The 12519-nt window shown below is 45.7% G+C and overlaps 1 long non-coding RNA gene across 1 annotated transcript in view; it reads left to right on the forward strand.

The window, feature by feature from the left end:
* LOC139753093 (uncharacterized) overlaps positions 1-12519 on the forward strand; it is an 80710-nt gene that overhangs the window by 5708 nt on the left and 62483 nt on the right. The window contains exon 2 of the long non-coding RNA XR_011713647.1: positions 9079-9162. This is a non-coding gene — a long non-coding RNA (uncharacterized lncRNA). The remainder of the gene's footprint in view (positions 1-9078; positions 9163-12519) is intronic.

Here is a 12519-nt window from a genome sequence, read left to right on the forward strand (position 1 = left end):
GTTAGTTAGGTGGAGAACTTTGACGTGAGGCTCTTGTACAACAGCTGGATTTAATAAGCAGATGACGTGATGTTCCATACTTGAGGTCTCCAGGACAGAGCAGAGGATGTGGTTGTGTCCTACATGGTGTACACACTACAAGGTTGTATTGTGGTGTTGTGATGTTCAGTAGTATAGAAACACGAGTGAGGTATACAAAGAAAGTGGCTGAAATTCACTTTGAATGGGACCAGGTTACTTCTTCCCCCATACATAGATGTGGCGCTGGTCCAAACTGAGGAGGGAGGTATGTTCAGTGCGAGAAAAAGAACAAGTATCTTAACCGGAGGTTAAGAGAGACTGCGATGAATGATTTCGAGTGGAAAAGAAGAAAATATAGGAGAAAGAAAAGAGAGAGAGGGAAGAGAGTAGATGATAGAAAAGGATTGTAGAGGACGCTACTGTTGATAGAATAAGACCACCAAGATGGAACGAGTGGAAAAGGAACATTGTATCACTGAACAAAGAGGAGCAGAGAAGCTAAAGGAAGAAAATGCATTTGGAGATTTTGTTGAGGACTAGGACGAGGGATTGACCAAACGCCTTGGAAACGGAGGAGAACCAGAGGTGAACCACGTAGGAGAGAAGGTCACTGAAGGACCCCGTTGTGCCAACACCGAACTGGTAACCAAAAGGATTGGAACGAGAGTGTAATAGTTAGATGAAGGATGAGTTCAGGAGAGCTTCAAGGACGCTGGTGACTGCAGACGTGAGAGGGTTGGAGCTGTGGTCAGAAGGGTTTAAACTCCACTTTCCAGAGGGCTGGGCTGGACTGGCGCGTGCTTCCAAGATGGAAAGTGTTTGTAAACAAAGACGGATTGGACGAGGGTCATGGGGTATAGGGAGGGGGTGAACGTGCCTCGAGGGGTATAGGGAGGGGATGAACGTGCCTTTAGGGGCATAGGGAGGGGATGAACGTTCCTCGAGGGGTATAGGGAGGGGGTGAACGTGCCTTTAGGGGCATAGGGAGGGGATGAACGTTCCTCGAGGGGTATAAGGAGGGGGTGAACGTGCCTTTAGGGGCATAGGGAGGGGGATGAACGTGCCTCTGGAGATATAGGGAGGGGATGAACGTGTCTCTAGGGGCATAAGGAGGGGATGAACGTGTCTCTAGGGGCATAAGGAGGGGATGAACGTGTCTCTAGGGGCATAGGGAGGGGGATGAACGTGCCTCGAGGGGCATAGGGATGGGGTGAACGTGTCTCTAGGGGCATAGGGATGGGGTGAACGTGTCTCTAGGGGCATAGGGATGGGGTGAACGTAGCCTTTAGGGGCAAAGGAAAGGGGGTGTGAACGTGCCGTGAGGGACATTATAACACGACCCAACCTCGAGCATCACCATACGTGTGTTGTGAACATGTTATGGTCTTATAATTCATCATGACCACCTACTTCAGGGGGTCATGATGATTCGATCAGTGGTTATAACTTGGAGGTCAACAACCCTTAACCACCCCTGACAGATGGTTAAAGCCCAAATCACCAGTCAAGACAGATAAGGCTGGGGTCAGTATGACACAACATGAATATACAGACCTTCCTTCACATGATACACCACAGGGTCGTGTATAATACACCACAGGGTCGTGTATAATACAGCACAGGGTCGTGTATAATACACCACAGGGTCGTGTATAATACACCACAGGGTCGTGTATAATACAGCACAGGGTCGTGTATAATACAGCACAGGGTCGTGTATAATACACCACAGGGTCGTGTATAATACACCACAGGGTCGTGTATAATACACCACAGGGTCGTGTATAATACAGCACAGGGTCGTGTATAATACACCACAGGGTCGTGTATAATACAGCACAGGGTCGTGTATAATGCACCACAGGGTCGTGTATAATACGTCAGTTATCGTTTATAATTCGATAATGGTTATTTGCATATAATTCATCCAGGCAGGTCACACGGGATCCACAAAAAGCTGTAATTAACCCACAATTGGGATGATATCTTTATAATCCTCGTTCACATTAACACATTCACAACCTCACAAAAAAAAAATAATAATAAATAAATATGAAAACCATTAAAATTATTTAAATGAAAATGTAATCTTTTTTTTGGGGGGGGTGTTAGAACTACGAGGTGGTGGGGGGGTGCGTGCGTGGTTTGTGATGGGGATGCGTGCGTGGTTTGTGATGGGGTGCGTGCGTGGTTTGTAAGGGGGTGCGTGCGTGGTTTGTAAGGGGGGTGCGTGTGCGTGGTTTGTGAGGGGGTGCGTGCGTGGTTTGTAAGGGGGGTGCGTGTGCGTGGTTTGTGAGGGGGGTGCGTGTGCGTGGTTTGTGAGGGGGGTGCGTGCGTGGTTTGTGATGGGGGTGCGTGCGTGGTTTGTGAGGGGGGTGCGTGTGCGTGGTTTGTAAGGGGGGTGCGTGTGCGTGGTTTGTGAGGGTGTGCGTGCGTGGTGAGGAGGGGGGTGTGTGCGCGTGTTTTGTGATGGGGATGCGTGCGTGGTTTGTAAGGGGGGTGCGTGCGTGGTTTGTGAGGGGGGGTGCGTGTGCGTGGTTTGTGAGGGGGGTGCGTGCATGCGTGGTTTGTGACCCCCGCGTGGGGTGATCTGGGTCCTGTGCCACATTTCGTTGGTCGTGCGTATCAGATTACGCCACCTTGATCATACATGCAAATATATTCCATATCCTGTAGTAGTAGTAGAAAAAAATATTGTGTGGGTGTGTGGGGTGTGTGGGTGTGTGTGTGGGTGTGTGGGTGTGTGGGGGAAGGAGGGAGGAAGGAAGGGGTGAGGGCAAGTTTTTCACTGGTAATTCCTGTAACGTGAAATACAGTTTTTAAACTACACACCACACCACACCCCTCCCTCCTCCCCGCACACGCGCGTGCGTCCGTGCGTGTGAACTTATGGAGTTAGGGGGTATTGTTGAACATGTGAACTTATGGGGTTAGGGGGGTATTGTTGAACTTGTGAACTTATGGGGTTAGGGGTGTATTGTTGAACTTGTGAACTTATGGAGTTAGGGGGATATTGTTGAACTTGTGAACTTATGGGGTTAGGGGGATATTGTTGAACTTGTGAACTTATGGGGTTAAGGGGATATTGTTGAACTTGTGAACTTATGGGGTTAGGGGGGTATTGTTGAACTTGTGAACTTATGGGGTTAGGGGGGTATTGTTGAACTTGTGAACTTATGGGGTTAGGGGGATATTGTTGAACTTGTGAACTTATGGGGTTAGGGGGATATTGTTGAACTTGTGAACTTATGGAGTTAGGGGGATATTGTTGAACTTGTGAACTTATGGGGTTAGGGGGATATTGTTGAACTTGTGAACTTATGGAGTTAGGGGGATATTGTTGAACTTGTGAACTTATGGGGTTAGGGGGGTATTGTTGAACTTGTGAACTTATGGGGTTAGGGGGATATTGTTGAACTTGTGAACTTATGGGGTTAGGGGGATATTGTTGAACTTGTGAACTTATGGGGTTAGGAGGGTATTGTTGAACTTGTGATCTTATGGGGTTAAGGGGATATTGTTGAACTTGTGAACTTATGGGGTTAGGGGGGTATTGTTGAACTTGTGAACTTATGGGGTTAGGGGGGTATTGTTGAACTTGTGAACTTATGGGGTTAGGGGGATATTGTTGAACTTGTGAACTTATGGGGTTAGGGGGATATTGTTGAACTTGTGAACTTATGGAGTTAGGGGGATATTGTTGAACTTGTGAACTTATGGGGTTAGGGGGATATTGTTGAACTTGTGAACTTATGGGGTTAAGGGGATATTGTTGAACTTGTGAACTTATGGGGTTAGGGGGGTATTGTTGAACTTGTGAACTTATGGGGTTAGGGGGGTATTGTTGAACTTGTGAACTTATGGGGTTAGGGGGATATTGTTGAACTTGTGAACTTATGGGGTTAGGGGGATATTGTTGAACTTGTGAACTTATGGAGTTAGGGGGATATTGTTGAACTTGTGAACTTATGGGGTTAGGGGGATATTGTTGAACTTGTGAACTTATGGAGTTAGGGGGATATTGTTGAACTTGTGAACTTATGGGGTTAGGGGGGTATTGTTGAACTTGTGAACTTATGGGGTTAGGGGGATATTGTTGAACTTGTGAACTTATGGGGTTAGGGGGATATTGTTGAACTTGTGAACTTATGGGGTTAGGGGGATATTGTTGAACTTGTGAACTTATGGGGTTAGGGGGGTATTGTTGAACTTGTGAACTTATGGGGTTAGGGGGATATTGTTGAACTTGTGAACTTATGGGGTTAGGGGGATATTGTTGAACTTGTGAACTTATGGGGTTAGGGGGATATTGTTGAACTTGTGAACTTATGGAGTTAGGGGGATATTGTTGAACTTGTGAACTTATGGGGTTAGGGGGGTATTGTTGAACTTGTGAACTTATGGGGCTAGGGGGGTATTGTTGAACTTGTGATCTTATGGGGTTAGGGGGATATTGTTGAACTTGTGAACTTATGGGGTTAGGGGATATTGTTGAACTTGTGAACTTATGGGGTCGGGGGATATTGTTGAACTTGTGAACTTATGGGGTTAGGGGGATATTGTTGAACTTGTGAACTTATGGGGTTAGGGGGATATTGTTGAACTTGTGAACTTATGGGGTTAGGGGGATATTGTTGAACTTGTGAACTTATGGGGTTAGGGGGATATTGTTGAACTTGTGAACTTATGGGGTTAGGGGGATATTGTTGAACTTGTGAACTTATGGGGTTAGGGGGGATATTGTTGAACTTGTGAACTTATGGGGTTAGGGGGATATTGTTGAACTTGTGAACTTATGGGGTTAGGGGGATATAGTTGAACTTGTGAACTTATGGGGTTAGGGGGATATTGTTGAACTTGTGAACTTATGGAGTTAGGGGGATATTGTTGAACTTGTGAACTTATGGGGTTAGGGGGGTATTGTTGAACTTGTGAACTTATGGGGCTAGGGGGGTATTGTTGAACTTGTGAACTTATGGGGTTAGGGGGATATTGTTGAACTTGTGAACTTATGGGGTTAGGGGGATATTGTTGAACTTGTGAACTTATGGGGTTAGGGGGATATTGTTGAACTTGTGAACTTATGGGGTTAGGGGGATATTGCTGAACTTGTGAACTTATGGGGTTAGGGGGATATTGTTGAACTTGTGAACTTATGGGGTTAGGGGGATATTGTTGAACTTGTGAACTTATGGAGTTAGGGGGATATTGTTGAACTTGTGAACTTATGGGGTTAGGGGGGTATTGTTGAACTTGTGAACTTATGGGGCTAGGGGGTATTGTTGAACTTGTGAACTTATGGGGTTAGGAGGATATTGTTGAACTTGTGATCTTATGGGGTTAAGGGGATATTGTTGAACTGGTGAACTTATGGGGTTAGGGGGTATTGTTGAACTTGTGATCTTATGGGGTTAGGGGGATATTGTTGAACTTGTGAACTTATGGGGCTAGGGGGGTATTGTTGAACTTGTGAACTTATGGGGCTAGGGGGATATTGTTGAACTTGTGAACTTATGGGGTTAGGGGGGTATTGTTGAACTTGTGAACTTATGGAGTTAGGGGGATATTGTTGAACTTGTGAACTTATGGGGTTAGGGGGGTATTGTTGAACTTGTGAACTTATGGAGTTAGGGGGATATTGTTGAACTTGTGAACTTATGGGGTTAGGGGGGTATTGTTGAACTTGTGAACTTATGGAGTTAGGGGGATATTGTTGAACTTGTGAACTTATGGGGTTTGGGGGGTATTGTTGAACTTGTGAACTTATGGGGCTAGGGGGTATTGTTGAACTTGTGAACTTATGGGGTTAGGAGGATATTGTTGAACTTGTGATCTTATGGGGTTAAGGGGATATTGTTGAACTGGTGAACTTATGGGGTTAGGGGGTATTGTTGAACTTGTGATCTTATGGGGTTAGGGGGATATTGTTGAACTTGTGAACTTATGGGGCTAGGGGGGTATTGTTGAACTTGTGAACTTATGGGGCTAGGGGGATATTGTTGAACTTGTGAACTTATGGGGTTAGGGGGGTATTGTTGAACTTGTGAACTTATGGAGTTAGGGGGATATTGTTGAACTTGTGAACTTATGGGGTTAGGGGGGTATTGTTGAACTTGTGAACTTATGGAGTTAGGGGGATATTGTTGAACTTGTGAACTTATGGGGTTAGGGGGGTATTGTTGAACTTGTGAACTTATGGAGTTAGGGGGATATTGTTGAACTTGTGAACTTATGGGGTTTGGGGGGTATTGTTGAACTTGTGAACTTATGGAGTTAGGGGGATATTGTTGAACTTGTGAACTTATGGGGTTAGGGGGGTATTGTTGAACTTGTGAACTTATGGGGTTAGGGGGATATTGTTGAACTTGTGAACTTATGGGGTTAGGGGGGTATTGTTGAACTTGTGAACTTATGGGGTTAGGGGGATATTGGTGAACTTGTGAACTTATGGGGTTAGGGGGGTATTGTTGAACTTGTGAACTTATGGGGTTAGGGGGATATTGTTGAACTTGTGAACTTATGGGGTTAGGGGGGTATTGTTGAACTTGTGAACTTATGGAGTTAGGGGGGTATTGTTGAACTTGTGAACTTATGGAGTTAGGGGGGTATTGTTGAACTTGTGAACTTATGGAGTTAGGGGGATATTGTTGAACTTGTGAACTTATGGAGTTAGGGGGGTATTGTTGAACTTGTGAACTTATGGAGTAAGAATTTCACTTTTGCTTTCTAATATCTCATTCATTTTTCTTTCCTTCTTTCTTTCTTTCTTTCTTCTTTCATTCTTGTTAGCATGTTGTTGAAGTCACTTGTTTATGTGTATGTTGTTTGTGGCACAAAGTAACCTAACCACAAACCATCTATCTCCTTACAACCTGACTATTTATTTCCCTTATCTATCCATCGGTTATCTATCCATCCCTCTGGTTATCTATCCATCCCTCTGGTTATCTATCCATCCCTCTGGTTATCTATCCATCCCTCTGGTTATCTATCCATCCCTCTGGTTATCTATCCATCCCTCTGGTTATCTATCCGTCCCTCTGGTTATCTATCCATCCCTCTGGTTATCTATCCATCCCTCTGGTTATCTATCCGTCCCTCTGGTTATCTATCCATCCCTCTGGTTATCTATCCATCCCTCTGGTTATCTATCCATCCCTCTGGTTATCTATCCATCCCTCTGGTTATCTATCCATCCCTCTGGTTATCTATCCGTCCCTCTGGTTATCTATCCATCCCTCTGGTTATCTATCCATCCCTCTGGTTATCTATCCGTCCCTCTGGTTATCTATTCATATTCTTCATGAGTCTTCGTATTTACCAACGCCTCTGTGTCTATCTATCTATCTATCTATCTATCTATCTATCTATCTATATATATATATATATATATATATATATATATATATATATATATATATATGTATATATAGATAGATAGATAGATAGATAGATAGATAGATAGATAGATAGATAGATCCTTCTCTCCATCTGATTGTCTTTTGTTCTGTCTATCTGTGTCTATTTATCTATCTATCGATCCGTCTCTGTCTATATGTCCAGTTTGCACTCTGTCTCTCTACGTGTTACCGGACTCAGCCCGCTCGTGGTTACGCCTCGGGTGGAGGAGAGTCACCTTCAGCCAGGCTGTCGTGCCCTTGTGAGGCGCCCCTCGCTCCGCAGGAGTCCACACTTCCCCTGCGTCTGATTGTGGCGCAGCCTTGACCCCCCCCCCAGTTCCCGGGGAGACGTGTGTATCGTATGGTAATATTGACTCTCTCTCTCTCTCTCTCTCTCTCTCTCTCTCCCGATTCGTCCCTCCGCCTCACCTGGCAATTAGAATATAAGTAATTAACCAGTGTAATCAGCCGGCTAATTAGGACACACACACACACACACACACACACACACACACACACACACACACACACACACACACACACACACACAGAGTGGCAGGTGGGTAGAGTGAACGAGAAGACATGAACATCAGCCATATTTAATGAACACTTCACAAGAACTGTTCATCAGTTTATTGTTCTGTTCTCCAAGGGCGCCCCTTAGCTACCACACCCCTCCCCCCCCCACGACCCCTTCATCACCTTAACTCCAACCACCTCCGCTAACTTCCCCCCCTCCCTCTCCTTTGCCCCTTAATGCCCCTTAGTGTCCCTTACTTTCCCTTAGTGTCCCTTAATGCCGATAGTGTCCCTTAATGTCTCTTAATGCCCCTTAATGTCCCTTAATGCCCCTTAATGTCCCTTAATTACCCTTAGTGTTCCTTAGTATCCCTTAATGCCTCTTAGTATCCCTTAATGCCCCTTAGTGTCCCTTAAAGCCCCTTAATTTCCTCTAATGCCCTTTAGTGCCTCTTAATGCCCTGCGGTGCCCCTTAATGCCCCGCAGTGCCCCTTAATGCCCCGCAGTGCCCCTTAATGCCCCGCAGTGCCCCTTAATGCCCCGCAGTGCCCCTTAATGCCCCGCAGTGCCCCTTAATGCCCCGTAGTGCCCCTTAATTCCCCGCAGTGCCCCATAATGCCCCACAGTGCCCCTTAATGCAACGCAGTGCCCCATAATGTCCCGCAGTGCCCCTTAATGCCCCGTAGTACCCCTTAATGCCCGGCAGTGCCCCTTAATGCCCGGCAGTGCCCCTTAATGCCCCGCAGTGCCCCTTAATGCCCCGCAGTGCCCCTTAATGCCCCGCAGTGCCCCTTAATGCCCGGCAGTGCCCCTTAATGCCCCGCAGTGCCCCTTAATGCCCTTTAGTAACCCTTAATGCCCTTTAGTACCCCTTAATGCCCGGCAGTGCCCCTTAATGCCCCGTAGTGCCCCTTAATGCCCGGCAGTGCCCCTTAATGCCCCGCAGTGCCCCTTAATGCCCTTTAGTAACCCTTAATGCCCTTTAGTACCCCTTAATGCCCGGCAGTGCCCCTTAATGCCCCGCAGTGCACCTTAATGCCCTTTAGTACCCCTTAATGCCCCTTAGTACCCCTTAATGCCCGGCAGTGCCCCTTAATGCCCCTTAATGTACTAATTCCAGTCCATTCCCCTCGCCAGGTGGGGTCTGAGTGGGTTACGCCCTATGGCAGCGCGCTAGACAACGGGGTTTCCGGCCTCTCGCTCCACATTCCAGGAGAGCAGGTGAGTCAGGGATGAGTCACATCAGGTGAGTCACTTGGACGTGGCGTGAGTCACTCACTCGAGGGTGAGTGACTGCAGGTGTGTTAGTTAGGGGGGTGAGTCAGAGGTGGGTCATTGAGCCATGAGTGAGTCACAGGTGAGTCACTGAGTCATGGATGAGTCACAGGTGAGTCAGTGAGTCATGGATGAGTGACAGTAAAAGTGTTGGTTAGGGATGAGTCACAGGTGGGTCGCTGAGCCATAAGTGAGTGACATGTGAGTCACTGAGTCATGGATGAGTCACTGAGTAAGAGGGTGACTCACGTGTGACTGAGTCAGCTGTGACTCAAAGGTGAATCATTGAGTTAGAATTGACTCACAGGTGAATCAGTGAGTCAGGGGTGACATAGATTAAGTGTCTGAGTCAATAATGAGTCAGAGGTGAGTCACCATAGCTCTATGTTTTATTCAGTGAGTCGTTGTGAGTCAAGACTGGGTTATTGTGAGTTACTGTACATCGATCTGAATCAGCGTGAATCTTTGATTCACTTCTGAGTTTTGTGAGTCATGTGAGTCACTCATCAGTAAGAGCAGCTTTGTGAGTCATTATGAGTCGTAAGTTTCAGTCAGTGGTGAGTCGGTGGAGTGTTGTGTAGCTCAGAGATAATCAGTGATTCATTCGTTATTGTGACGCTGAATCAGTGAGTGATTCAGTGATTCATTCGTTATAGTGACGCTGAATCAGTGAGTGATTCAGTGAATCATTCGTTATAGTGACGCTGAATCAGTGAGTGATTCAGTGAATCATCCGTTCTTGTGACGCTGAATCAGTGAGTGATTCAGTGAATCATCTGTAGTGAATACAGGATTCATGAGATTTGAAGCCTAGTTGAACCAGTAGTTCACTACATGTTCGAAGCCTCTCTTAACCTGTGGTTCATTGCATTTTCGAAGCCTCTCTGAATCAGTGGTTCATTGCATGTTCGAAACCTCCCTTAACCAGTTGTTCACTGCATGTTCGAAGCCTCTCTGAATCAATGGCTCATTGCATGTTCGAAGCCTCTCTTAACCAGTGGTTCATACACGTTCGAAGCCTCTCTTAACCAGTGGTTCAATAGCACGTTCGAAGCCTCTCTTAACCAGTGGTTCATAGGACGTTCGAAGCCTCTCTTAACCAGTGGTTCAATAGCACGTTCGAAGCCTCTCTTAACCACTGGTTCATAGCACGTTCGAAGCCTCTCTTAACCACTGGTTCATAGCACGTTCGAAGCCTCTCTTAACCAGTGGTTCATAGCACGTTCGAAGCCTCTCTTAACCAGTGGTTCAATAGCACGTTCGAAGCCTCTCTTAACCAGTGGTTCAATAGCACGTTCGAAGCCTCTCTTAACCAGTGGTTCAATAGCACGTTCGAAGCCTCTCTTAACCAATGGTTCATAGCACGTTCGAAGCCTCTCTTAACCAGTGGTTCAATAGCACGTTCGAAGCCTCTCTTAACCAATGGTTCATAGCACGTTCGAAGCCTCTCTTAACCAGTGGTTCAATAGCACGTTCGAAGCCTCTCTTAACCAATGGTTCAATAGCACGTTCGAAGCCTCTCTTAACCAATGGTTCAATAGCACGTTCGAAGCTTCTCTGAACCAATGACCTATAATTGGAACTTTACATAATCAGTAAACGACACGTTGAGCTAATTGGCAAGACAAATCAGGGACAGCAGTCAGAGATTACATTGGAAATGACGAAATAAAAGTAATTTTAGCAGACTGTGACGTTTTTCGATTACATAGGAACCATTAGGGATAATGTAATTATATATATCTGGCTAATCCTCTTCTTTGGGACAAAATTGTGATACAAAATTTCATGGCCCGCAAAAAAAAAATAAAATAGCTTTTTAATTAACAATAAGAGAGAGAGAGAGAGAGAGAGAGAGAGAGAGAGAGAGAGAGAGAGAGAGAGAGAGAGAGAGAGAGAGAGCAGTCCTACCGACGGAGAAACAGGCCTGTAGACAGAAGAAATAAGCCTGTAAATAAGAGAGACGGAACTACAGACAGAAGAGATAGATATGTGTGTAGGTAAAGAAAGAGACAGGGGGGCTACAGACAGAAGGAACAGACTGACAGACAGACATACAGACAGAAGAAAGAGGCCTACAGACAGAATAAACTGGCCTGTAGACAGAATACACAGGCCTGTAGACAAAAGAAACAAGGGGGGCTACAGACAGAAGGAACAGACAGACAGACAGAAGAAACAGGCCTACAGACAGAATAAACAGGCATGTAGACCAAAGAAAGGCTGTAGACAGAAGAAATATACCCGTAGATAAAGAGACAGGACCCCAGACAGAAGGAACGGAACTTTAGACAGATCCACCTCTGAATAAACCATTAGGTTGTGTGTGAACATTGGCGTTTCAAGTCTCAGGGACAGGGGTGGGTTCGAACCCCCCGCCTTCCTTCCTCCATCTCGATTAAGAGTTTGTGATGGTGGTAAATTAATCGATTAATCGAGCGCCTTGATCATCCTAGGATAAACAGCTAACTGTATCTCGAAATGATAATTAATCATTTATAATTGAGTAATGTAGATATTTTTTTTTCTATCAAGATCAGTTTGGTTTAATTCTTGAGTTGAATTGGTCAGTTTTATTTTAATTGTGGTTACGGGACCGGATCTTTAGCTGGGAAGCTACGGTTACGGGACCGGATCTTCAGCTGGGAAGCTACGGTTACGGGACCGGATCTTTAGCTGGGAAGCTATGGTTACGGGACCGGATCCTTAGCTGGACAGCTACGGTTACGGGACCGGATCTTTAGCTGGGAAGCTACGGTTACGGGACCGGATCTTTAGCTGGAAGGTTATGGATAAGATATAGGAAGAAAGGCAATTCAGACCCCATATAACCTTACCGTAACCCAGCCGAGCTTAGCTAACCTAGCCAAACGCACCTTAACCTAGCCGAACGTAAACCGAACATAGCCGATCGTAACGCAACCTAACCGAACCTAACCTAACATTGCTCATCGTAGTCGAAAATAACCTAATATGGCCGAACGTAAACTAACATAGCTGAACGTATCCTAGCTTGGACGCACGTAACCCAACATAGCCGGGCGTAAACTAACACAGCCAAACGTAAACTAACATAGCCAAAAGTAAATTAACATAGCTAAACGTAACCTAACATTGCCGAACGTAACTTTAAATAGCCAAATGTAATCTAACATAGCCGGACGTAATCTAACAGAGCTGAACGTACCTTAACCAGGACGAACGTAAACCAGCATAACTGAACGTAAATTAGCATAGCCGCACATGACCTAACCTAGCCGAGCGTAAGCTAACATAGCGGAAACCTAACCTTATTTACCCGAA

Source organism: Panulirus ornatus, chromosome 2 (genome assembly GCF_036320965.1).
Source record: "Panulirus ornatus isolate Po-2019 chromosome 2, ASM3632096v1, whole genome shotgun sequence".
NCBI classification, from domain to species: Eukaryota; Metazoa; Arthropoda; class Malacostraca; order Decapoda; family Palinuridae; genus Panulirus; species Panulirus ornatus.